Source organism: Glossina fuscipes, unplaced genomic scaffold (genome assembly GCF_014805625.2).
Source record: "Glossina fuscipes isolate IAEA_lab_2018 unplaced genomic scaffold, Yale_Gfus_2 88, whole genome shotgun sequence".
Lineage (NCBI taxonomy): Eukaryota > Metazoa > Arthropoda > Insecta > Diptera > Glossinidae > Glossina > Glossina fuscipes.
Window position 1 is genome coordinate 1,959,997 of NW_023998442.1, and position 10,565 is coordinate 1,970,561.

Below are 10,565 nucleotides of genomic sequence, written 5' to 3' on the forward strand. Positions count from 1 at the left end.
AGAGAGACCACAAAAAGTCACTCCGAATGTCCTATACATAGGTTTGTGTTGAGAAAAAACCAAATAGGCTGTTTGAATGAAGCGTTAAATAAGGTATAGTCGTAGAAATGGTCGGCGGATAAACAGACAGACGGACAGATAAACAAACGAACATCCAGATGAACGTATAAGCAGACGGAGAAACAGACAGAGAGTTCGAAAGATGGACAGATAGACGGACAGAGACAGGGAGAGAGAGAGAGAGAGAGAGAGAGAGAGAGAGAGAAAGCGCGATAAGTGCAGACAGGCGGATCAACAGGCAGACGAAGGAGGCAGGTGGAAGAACAGACGGACGGACCGACGGACAAGGATAAACCAACGGTGATAGAGGCGCGTGGAGAGGCAGAGTGAGTGATAAATAAACAGGCAAACAGCAAGCAGATGGGCAGACAGACTTAAATCGACTTCAAAAATAATTCTTAATCGAGGGACATAGTAAAAAATGAGTCGACTTTAGGCCTGTTGGCTATTAAGCATACATCCGCACAAACTTAATATACCCTGCACGATACGTAGTGCAATTAAAAAAACGGAAGCGGGAGAAATCATGTCCTTTCCTTCGTTTCTTTTCTCTTTTTTTTTTTTTCTTTTTTAGTACAATTGAATTTCGTTCATTCTCTAAAGAAAATTGAATGAAATTGTGTCGAATAAACGCGAGCACCAAAGCACACATGGTTTTAGTGAAGCATCGGTGCTAGTGTGAATGAAAGGGGAGAAAACCCACATATACGTACCTATCATCCATACACATGTATAATGTATATAAAGAGCATATGTTATAAATATCATATGAACGGGGTGTGTGGACATACGGGCAGACATTTCGTAAGACACCAGACGCTTGCATTTTCATATGCATAGAGAGAAACGTCCGTGCATATCACTTTTGCCTTTAGTGTTCTTTTGCTCACTTGTCATTTGCCATGAGTTAAGTCAAATAAATGGCAATAAAAGTTTTACTTTCTCTCTCCGGTTTTGCTTTATTTTTTCTCTTATTGTTAGTTAGGAAGAATCTATAGATTTGATGTCGTATGCATTCTTTTAAAGTTATAGAGGACGCTTGCCTGCACTTCAAGTGTTTACGTTTGGTAGATCACTCACTTACGCCATATATATATATATATATATATATTTATAGGTATGAACATATATATGCGTATGTGTAAGTATAATAACATTGGTATGCCTTAGCTAAATTCTCAATGTATATAAATATATATATATATAAATATATATATATATATATATATATATATATATAATATATATATATATATATATATATATATATATATATTTATATATATATATATAAGTTTATGCATTTATTTGTTTGTAAACGTATAGCCAGCTCAGCATCACAAGGGATTTTGTTGATGGTGAACTTGGCAAATAAATTGTTGTAACTTTGTTGTGTCAAGTTGCCAGTTATCTCACCCTTACATACGCTATACCACCTTATACTTTGCTTTTGCCCGGCTTTTAGCTCTTCTAACAGTTTAAAGTGCGTATATTCGTAAGTCAGTCTGATTGCTTGTGTGTTATGCAAAAGAACATTTCATCTGCTCGGCACGGCATGGTATGGTAAGTAAGCAATTGTGTAAAACTTTGTTGGTAATACTCTCCTGAGATACTTATTCATTCCAGTTAGGTTATTTTCAAACAGAAAGATACATATGTTTTTCTCTTTTTAGTTTTTTTATTTTTTTTATTTTTATTAGACAGAGACGGGTGGAAAGACGTGTGCACGTATGTGCACAAATAGTTGAAATAAAAAACTAACAATTTTAAAATTTATTACAAATGAAGCTAGATGCACACACACATCCACCATAAATGCACCTTCAGTAATGAACGTACCCTACACACACATACACACATACACACATACACACATACATACATACATGCACAATTTATATTGGAATTGATAATATTTTCTTATACGCAACTCAGTAAGTCCCTCTCGCTTCGCACTCTCGTCTCTGTTTGATGTCTTGCATATTGCTTAATAAAATCGAGTTTATCATTTAGCTGCATTTGTATGAATGCAACAGCTTGGGTATTTGAATGTTTTGCTTGTGCGTGCGTGCGTGCGTGCGTGCCTGCGTCTATACGTATTCATCTTTTCCTTTAGTACTTAAAAAAAGCAAAACCATAAGGAATCCACTTCATTCATATAATGACACAATGTGTTCATGAATTTATTTATTATATACAAAATATACCGAAATACATTGAATAACTGCAACATATTCATGCAGCAACAATGTTTTATAATATTTTTCCAACTCGGTATGTATATATATTCTTTACGCGTGCTTAGTATCTCTTACTTTTTCTCCCTCTATATTAAAAAAACGACAAAAGCTATAGAAAATTTATTTGAAAGCATAACTTTTTTAGAATAGATAGAGCTGAGGTAGTAGGTAAGAAGGCCGACGGGCAGACAAACGTAAGAGACCGACGTTCTGTTTGAGTTGAATACAGAAGAAACTGCACTTATTTTCAAATACGTTACAATTGTATCTTATAGTTGCATAATAGTTTTGCATCCGTATACGATGGACAGAAATCTAAAAGCATTATAGCTTGTGTGTTTGTATGCAAACAATAAAAACTTTAATTTAGTGAACACTATCGACAAAGCAATGAAGAATGGAGAGAGAATGTCCATCTGAAGGGATAGAGCGAAAGGTAGCGAGAGGCAGGGAATGAATTAGAGAGAAATCTTTTATTCATCTTAAGGTGTATACGGAATACTCTTTACTCTACAATATAAAACTAATAAAACTGTAAAATACAATTTCTTTCATAAACTTTGCTTAATTATGTGAGCTTGGAGTCTGAATTAATATCCGGTTTAGACCAGAAGGACAGTTCACAATAACACAGAAAATTTTAATTACATGTGCAAGTGTTTTAATTCCTCTACGGAAAAGTTGAATCTGTGTTTATACCTGTCGTATATCAAGTTCATTATTAGTCGTACAATTTCAATTTTCAACATCGGGCCAACTAATAGACAGACGCATTGACGTTCGAAAGATTACTGAGGGAAAAGATAAAAGGTTAGATAGCGCATGATGCTGATGAAAGTATTAGTCGATGGAGGAACTGTGTGCACAACGAGCGGGCAGACGAACGAACAAATGCAGACGTTTGAAAGGGTAGAAAAGAGGACCGAAAAGAAAGTAGCAGACAATCGCATGGGCGCATAGATGAGCGGAGAGTATCGTTTACTGTATTTGATAAATGGAGGATCGGCGAACAATAAACTATAGAAACACACCAATGAATTTGTAGACAAACCGACAGACAAGTAGGAGAGCGGTTAGGTTGGCGAACGGGTGGACGGTGAACGAGTAGAAAGGCAAGATGGGGAAAGACATAAATGGATCGGCATTGGTATGTACTGGCGAATGCAAACAAAAAGCGGACGATTGGGCAAAAGACATGATTGGATGGAAGAGACAGAATGCAGATGAATGAATGGTCAACGAATGAAGAAATTGACGAATGGACACACAATGGAAGCAAAGACAATGGACACATATGGAGACATATTTATCAATAGGCAGGTAGACTATAGATGAGCGAACAGATGAAAGTTTTAGTGAATGGATGCATGGTTAGGTTCGCTTTAATGAACACTTGAAGGAGTAGATGCAAGGAGGGGAGGAAACCGAACGTGCGGAGAATCTCGAGGCGAAGAATGAGATGGTCATATGTACGGTGCAGACAGCTGAGCGCAATTTACCAGGCAAGTGAGCAGACGTTTAAGAACATCGATACCCGACTAAATGTTGATCGAACGACTATGCTAGTGCGCGATCGTTGAACAGGCAGAGAGACAAGTAAGCTGATGTACAAGCAAGGGGTAAACAGACAGAAAAAGGTATGAAAGAGCAGTAAATTGATTGGACACATTAACCTGCAGACAAAGAGCGGACGAGAGCGCGAATGTGGAAGTAGAGGAGAGATGCGGTCATGTGATAATCCGTCACATAGATGAGCTTGTGACTAATGAGCAGGTATAAAATATAAGTCCTTCACGTTACCAATAAAATAGCGAACAATACATGCTTTATATACCGCTACATGGGCGTACCAATAACGCATACTGTAGTAGAGATTGAGCATTTCAAAACTTCTTCAAGTATTTCATAAATATTTGACAATATATCATAGTTTCTTTACTTCAATAACCTTACATGCAGTTTTTGTCTGAGAAGTTTGTTTTTGTAAGAGTTTTTATAGATGGGAAATAACTAGAATTAGAAGAAGAATATAAGAATTAAAAAATAACGTTCTGTATTAATCAATAAATTTGTAAAATATGAAATACTCAACCTCACCATCCCTTTCCTTTTTGACGAAAAGGCCGCATTGTTGCTCGGATTCTTGCTGTTTAGCCACTGTTTGATTGACAGTACGATGTAAATCACTTTGTCCAATTGGCGTCTATTTGCGACCACCATCAGGATGTCTCTCGGTAAGTCGAACATATTCCAGGGCATGTAAAGCTTTACGAGCGGCAACACAACCAGCACGGAAAAAATTATTATAATTGAACCAACGTCAACTGTGATGGTATAAATGCCTCAAAACTGAGGCACAGTCTTCTTTAGAAAGACCGACCGAGAGTGCTTTAGCAACCGCTGGTTGACCGATATCTTCTATAGTTACATCAGGCATTTTGCTTGTTACAGAGAAGAGGAAGAGAAAAAAAATTTTTCACTCATGTTGTTCGCTTCTCTATTTACGTTACATCCTCATCTGAAATATTATCTAGAATTATAAGTTTTTTTCTCTTATAATGTTAACCATTAGCAGCAGAAGACGGTCGTTGCCAATGATTATTGAGCAACGGAGTCGGTAGTTGAAAATGCTATCTGATAACTTTTGTCAAGACGGCACGTTGCTGTGCTCTCTAAGCTATCTTACGCAATTTTAGTTTTAGAGAGGATTTTATGTTTGACTTATTGAACAGGTATTGCTCTTGCTGCTTTACTGTTAACTTTCATTTTTCATGGTTTCACTTTTATTTTGGTTTTCAAACTACTTTTATTTTTGATGTCCTAACAAGCTTGGTGGTACTGAGTACAGCGTAAGCGATATCAAATGATTTTTTGTTTATATTGTGGGTTTGCAATTAAGAAAGTAAACGGCGCGTCTTAGTGGTGAGACATTATACATATGTGTTCTCTTTTTGTTAGCTGTAATCTTCCTTTTGCAATAACTTCTTAAACATACATACATATTTTACAGGTAAATTTGTTTTCGATTGAAAGTAAATCCAGTAACTTTTTATTTCGCTCAGTATTCTCTCTAATGATTTCCAGTGCAAAGCAAGTAGAAGCAGAAACTATTCAAAGGATTATTAAAAATTCTTTTACGACCATCGTTAAAGGAGAATATTAGAAAAGAGATTTAAAAGAAAACGAAATAATTCTCAGCACAGATTTTTTCACTTTATTTAAAAGCGTAGAAGTGGAAAAGTTGAATGCAACTTAAGCGAGGACTAAAAAAATTGAAAGTAACAAAAAAAAAATTGAATATTTCTTAAAGCAACATATTTTCTTTAGCAAGAAGAAATCAATAGCGCAACTACTGTAGCATATCAAAGCATTGTTGGTAGCAATAATGTCCAGCAATCACTGCAGCAAACTCTGCTCTTGAAAGAGGAAACAAAGTACGAATGGATGAAATTGAAGGAGAAAATAGAACAAATCCGTAATTGATATTATTAACAATGCCTTTGGCTAACAGTAGATGATGAAAACAAAAACGAAACTATTCTGCAAAGCGAAGGACAGAAAGGAAACTGAAACCGGCTAAGTAATAACACAAATAATCTAAAATCATAATAATAATTTTTATAAAGGAACTTATTCATCTCGTTTTTTTTTTCTTCTTTACTGCTTTCATGATTGAAGAATAAGAACGGGTAGCAAAGTTACATTTACCTAACGGCAAATCTTTGATATTTCCCGCCTTCAACTATGAACTTCAAAGCATGCAATAAGCTTTATTATGTGAACGCGTTATTTGATGCATTATGTTCCATACAATACATAGTCGTATTAGTCAATTATAACATGAAGCTTACTAACAGAATCAGCTGAAATTTATTCAAAGCTACAGATATCATTTACCATAGCATTGCTTGTGTTTATTATTATTATTTTTTTTTTTTTTTTTACATTTTGCGCTAACTCTACTTTTGGGCCAAAGTCTGATCGATTCTAAACGTATGCATATACCGTATAATAGTACAATAGTATTAGGCAAAATCCTTTTCAATGCTGGAGTTTTTTCAATAAAATCCAAATGCACTTCTCTCACATTGGAGATGAGCTTTAGGAAATTAAATACGTGCTTTCTTGATCAGTAGAAGTTCTGATACAACTATTATCCCATCATCATAGAATATTTCTGGATTCCTCGGGAAACAACTGGACCGAATCATTTTCAAAGGCATCGTTAAAAGTCAGTTTTAAATTATGAAGAGAGTTCGGTGCAGAAAAGAAATAAATGGTAGTTGAACGGGTCGAGATCCAAGCCATAAAGTGCCTTTGTCCAAGGAACCCATGACCTTCTCATGGCTGTCGTTGACTCAGTTGTGGGGTACTTGAGATGGTAATGATGTGATGAAAAGACGACTCCTTTTCTATTAATCAAGTTGCAGACTAAATCCCCATCGAATTAGGGGTCGACAACAGGAAGCCGATTCTATAGTAAAGTTTCCTTGGCGTGACTCACGATCCGTAGTTCCCTTCCAATCCCGCCAAACGCAAGGCATTACCTTAAGCGGCGTCTGTCCGAATTCCCTCACTGCTAGTGCAGCTCTATCCATTTTGGATAAAAATTTTTTACTTTTTTATTTTAGCATGTGATGCCGGTTTCGTCGCCGGTTATCAATATCTCTTCTATTGATTCAGCAGAAACTCGCAAAATGGCGACCGATATTCCGTCTGTTACGTATTTCATTTTTAAGTGATTGGTTAATGGGGGGGGGGGGGGGAGGGGGGCACGTAAGATAGCGTGGCAGTTGCTTTCACTTCTTTGAAGAAATTCATCGTCTTTATCAACGCAAAGTAGAGCAAAGAGTTGCGCATCTGTAACATACAAATTTGCAGAGACGAAAAGAACAAGCAATTTACATGCATGCTATTGACATTGATAAAACGTCACAAGTTTTTCTACAAGTCTGCGAACTCTTTCGCTTTAATGTGACCTCGTAAAATATTGCGAATTTTTTCAAAGTTTTTTTTATACATATACACGCCAGTCCAAAAATTTGAAAGCGCCAAATTCCAAATCAAATCAAACATAACAAAACCATCTAAGTTTATTAGTGGTCCCATTTGTCTATTGTCTAATTTTTATGCATCTTTTCTCACTCTCTTCGATTTTTCTTATATCGAATAATTACTTTTGCATTTTAGTCCCGCAGACGTTAGACGTATTTTAATTGTTATTGCGGTGAGTGTTTCTCGCGTACCATTCAGGCTGCGGTAATTTGCGGACCAATTAAGTGTCGATTACGCATAGAGTGAACTCTAGTCGAATTATCCTGCTGTTTTGCTCTGAACTCGGAACTACCAGATCGGTTTCTATTTTTATTTATTGTTAATACTCCTATTACGTTACATCCAAAAATCACGTTCCAAAAATTAAACGTTCCTACGAGCCAGCTTGTATCTGTTCAGTCGGGTCAAAATTTCGGGGTTGCTTTTTGAATTTTAGAAACAGGTTAACGTGGTGCAGCGAGTAGGTTTGAATTTTTAATGAACACTTCAATAATATTCCTTATGAATAGTGTGGCATCCATGTATGGAATTCATAGTGCACAACATCACGGTGATCGCAGATAATTATTAACATCGCCTTGATTTTTCAGCAACTTTGGTGCGATTTTCTCGTTCTTAGCTCACCATTTGCACGATATTCGTCCGATTGATCCGTGTTTCCGGATCGCATACGCAAACCGGAATCTTATTTCCCATAATAATGCGAGTGACAGTCAGAAATCGCTTCCTTACAGAGCAACGCATTAAAGCGACGCTCATTCCTTAATTGTTAACGGATAGGTTTTGGGCATCGAGTCTTTGATTTGTTTGACGTGGCCTTTAACGGTAGAGGTTGACAACCGTCCGGGGCGCTTTTCGTATTTACCTCGTTCTCGGCCTTTTTTGAGTTGTTCATATCACTTGTGAGATTTTCTTGCCAGCAAAGTCTGCTCGCCAACGACCTCTTGCAACATTGTAAACGTTTTTGCTTAAAATATTTTATTTCGCAAACAAAACATAAATTTTTTGTCCAACAAAATCATACGCTTTAAAAATCGCGAAAAATAGCGTACGCTATAAAGCGAAATTTGGCATAGATGTCAGCGACAGTTTTACCAGGTTTGAATGCAATATTGGTCTTATTATTTGAACACATTAATGTTTCCCTGATTTTTGCATTCAATTTTCTCATCCTCTATAGACTATTTTTCAGCATAGACATAATTTGTAATCAGCAGCACGTATACGCCTGAGTAGCCGAGTAGACAAAGGGTCTCGGCCAACAACTCAATGATCGTGGCTTCATATCTCGGTAAAGTTTTCAATAAAACCGATAGCCGACTGGTAGTAACAATAAGAAGTAAGACAATTACATTCGGCAGAGGCCGAATCTTGCATACCCACCACATTCTACTCTCCAGATTCTTCTATTTGATACCATTATTGCTAATATCATTAAGAAAAAAGTAGACGCGGTGTCTACCCCATTCATTTTCATATTAACCCATTTTTAGGCGGATAATACATCTTGTAGCTTTGTGTGGACGTCGCGGATGTTTTCAATTTTGGGACTTCAAGAGTAGAGTGTAAATGGGGAAAATTTTAGCCTTCGAACTTCAATAATAGATTTTGTTAAGAAAAACGGCGTTGCGTTCAGTTTATGCCGTATGCTGCAGACTCCTGTTTCAATAGCAACCTGTGCGCAAAAACTTCCAATGTTTCCGCCAAATTTGAAACCGATATGTTCATTTTTGCGACCAGGAGAGTGCCAACAACGCACACCACACAGGCGGGAAGACGGACGGCTTAATCAATTCAGAGTTTCACGAGAGTCAAGAATATATATACTTTATAGGGTCTCTGAAGCTTCCTTTTGAATGTTATATAGATTATAAAGAAAAAACGTGAGTATGCCCGCATCCTTCAGTGGTCGGTATAATAATGATATTAAACAGCACGAAACAACTTAGTTGGGTACAACAGCATAAATTTTAAAAAAAAAAGTTTTTTTTTTTATTGGCTTAAATAACAGTTATATATTCATAAACTGACATGAGGAGGCAATTATAGGCGTGACAATATTTTAAATGATAAAAAAATTTGAATTTTTGGAAAATAATTTTATGGTAACGCGCTCGTTTGGGAAAACTTTAAATGAGCTTTTCTCGAAATACCTAGGAAGTTTTAGAGTAAATTAATTTCAAAATTGTTTTGTTTTTTTTTTATTAACAAGGATCTTTCATTCAAAATTGGCCTTTCCAAAAATCAATATTTTTAAAAAGTTGTACTTAATTTACTGGATACAGGAATGCATATGAAATGATTTTGTTTTTTTATTTAACTCAAATTTGAGCCCTTTATGTGGCTTGCTGCAAAGCCCTTCGAACCGAAGACGCCAGCAGACTACGGCTTCCGTATCCCCATTTTTTCATATTATTCAAATATAATTTTTTTTAAAATAATAGTAAGTTTAACAATCTCCTTCAATATCATAATTCTAATATCCTTCCTTCTATCCAAAATAGATTGTGAAAAACCTCTTAATTTTTAGGCCCTTACAGTGTCTACGCCCTTAAACAACAATTGCAGGTTATTACAATTTGTCGACCACTTGTGATACAAGGGTATGTTTAGGTTTGTGCGGATGCATGCAATACCTAAAAGGACTTGAGTTAGACCCACCTTTACTAAACTTTTCTTTCCCTCTGTCCGCGTTGTCTTCTTATGTCCAGCCTACAAGTCGCAATTTTTGACACATTTTGATGAAATCGAGACACAGCTTTTCGATTACTTTCGATATAACCCCTAATTTTCAAAAGTTCTCATGTGAACAACTGTATTAGGTGAAACGGTGTAGGGTGGTCGGGTGCTACTCTAGTGTTTTTTCTTATTTTGTCACATGATGTCTTTTCCTGCATTTGATATAAAATTCGTATAAAGAATTCGACAAAAACGATGTAGTTTTCACACGAAAATGTCATACCCAAGTTGACTTCTCTCAAATAGCAAATCATATGATTTCTTCAATTTCCCAATGATAATAAGTGAAGAGGTAGTGAAGAAAATTTTACCTTTTTAATAACAAATAACCGATGTAGGGAATTAACCGGAAAGCACAGCTAGTCGAATGTTACGCCAGATTTGCTTGAAATAGCTCTGGAAGAAAGTTTTTAGCAATGTTAAGCTTTTCATATTTGCTCTTTGTGGTCATAAAAATCGTAACAATTAATA